The 2,170-nt window shown below is 37.3% G+C and overlaps 1 long non-coding RNA gene across 1 annotated transcript; it reads left to right on the top strand.

The window, feature by feature from the left end:
• Positions 1 to 1,208: 1,208 nt before the first annotated feature.
• On the top strand, positions 1,209 to 1,763 carry LOC106943128 (uncharacterized). Its single transcript, XR_001423827.1, has 2 exons — positions 1,209 to 1,493; positions 1,592 to 1,763. It is a non-coding gene; the product is annotated as an uncharacterized LOC106943128 (long non-coding RNA).
• Positions 1,764 to 2,170: the final 407 nt, after the last annotated feature.

The raw sequence follows: 2,170 nt of genomic DNA on the forward strand, positions 1-2,170 counted from the left end.
ATGTATGCTTTTACTACTCGCATATACAGTATGGGTACAGGTTGATTTGAAATGAGATGCAGGTGATCAGTTTGTGTGATCGGCAGCAAGAGACAGTGATCACCGATAACACACTTTTTCACAGAAATTGGCAGATTATGATTGGTGGCCGATCGATCGGCACACCTCTAAATTTAACACTAAAAGCTAGTTAACAAGAATAGGCTACTAGTTTTGTTAACCATCTTCCGAGCTGGGTAGTAGTGGTTACATTTACTTGAGTAACATTTTTGGGGGGCACTGTACTGTTTTTTACTTTTATTAATAGAAGCAATAATCAATAATAGTACCTAATAGGTAATGCTACATATACTTGAGTAGATTGACTTTGCATTAAGAAATAGACTTCATTGATTGGAAACATTAGATTCTTAGACTTCTGCAACATATGAGCAGATGTTTTTGCAAATCTGAGCATGATTGCTCAGCATTTTCTTCATGTCAGTACTTACATCATTTTTATATTAACAAAATGGGTATTTTATTTGAAAGTTATGTGCTTGTTTATGTATTTATGTTGAATAAAATGCCCAATTGTACACCCCCCCCCCCAAAATCAGTGGAGGTTGTAATTTTACTGATAGATAGGTCTATCAGCAAAATTCCTCCAGAGCTAGGTGTGATTGTTACTGTTTTTGCAGAGTTTGCCAGAGTAGAAAGTGGGATCTCTCGTGTTGCTTTCAAGGCCGAAGAGGAGTGATTGACGATGCATTTCCCAAGATTCTGGTCCAGTTTGAAAGAAAGGTGAGCATTATGTCGTGATTTTGTTTAAGGAAGGAAATTCTGCAAAGTTTTTATCTATATCTTGTTGTGCACACTGCACATTAATCTTCTTCACACCTGTACAATAAACTTCATGCTCGACAAAACCAGTTGTGTTTTGGTAGCAGGTTGGAAAATTACAGTTGCTCCTTTAATTGTACAACCATCAACATTCTAACCTGTCTTAGTCAGACAACAAATAAGGGTGAACAATTATTCTAGGCCACTTATTTTGAAAAAATGTGATTTAGTTTGGCCTGGGGTCTTTCCGCATGGAGTTTGCATGTTCTCCCTGTGCATGGTGGGTTCTCTCCGGGTTCTCCGGTTTCCTTCCACAGTCCAAAAACATGACTGTCAGGTTAATTGGCCTCTCTAAATTGGCCTTAGGTGTGAGTGTATGTGTGCATGGTTGTTTGTCTGTCTCTGTGTTGCCCTGCGACAGACTGGTGACCTGTCCAGGGTGTACCCCGCCTCTCACCCAGAATGTTAGGTGGAGATGGGCAATAGCACCTCCCGACCCCATTAAGGGTGTACAGAAAATGGATGGATGGATGGTGATTTAGTTTTCTTCGGAATATTTTATTGTTTTTCCTACTTGTAGACCAAAGATGCTGTTGCCATAAGGACCTCTACTCTGGGATGTCTCTCAGTTTTCCTCGACAACGATGGAGGAGAGTTGTACAATGTCTCTTGTATGTATTATAATTCTGTTTGTCAGAGGTTGTGCACAAGAAAATCAAAATTTTCACCTCATTCTTTTTTTAATTTGTACTTTTCTTATTATCCACAGGATTCAGATGCCATGGCAGACTTCATCCAGGTTCCTGTGTGGTTATTGACTGTTATGTTATGCTAAGTATATCATTTTGTTAAAATAAAACGTTGAATCTTGTAAATTTAAAATCTGTGCCTGTGGTAGGCTGAACTATTTTGAAGTTTCTTGTTACTAATTAAACACTGACATAAAAGGTTTTGTTTAAACTATTAATTGAAACTAGCTTGAATAGATGTTCAAATGGGTTGCCATATGGTAAGAGTTTAGACTTTTGTAGTAAAGTGCCTGCACTGCACATGGTAAAGAAAATGGATAACAATTTTGAAAATACAGTTCTGTTATACCCTTTCTAATTGTTGAGTGTTCTTTCTACCCTGACAGCCAGTGCGGTCTTAAAACACTTAATTTAGTAGCACTTAAAAATATGTCTTTGAATTAACGTAATTCAATCATGGAAAGGATTTCCACACGATTACATAGCTTTCTTTCAGCATGAAGCATGTTTGTTGAACTAACTTAATTTTCATGAGTTGGATCAACTTAATTAAGTAGTGTGAAGGTACCACTGTAAAATAAGTTGGTTTCAACTAAATT

This window comes from Poecilia latipinna, unplaced genomic scaffold (assembly GCF_001443285.1).
Source record: "Poecilia latipinna isolate Pla-1442-1.1 unplaced genomic scaffold, P_latipinna-1.0 Scaffold4903, whole genome shotgun sequence".
NCBI lineage: Eukaryota > Metazoa > Chordata > Actinopteri > Cyprinodontiformes > Poeciliidae > Poecilia > Poecilia latipinna.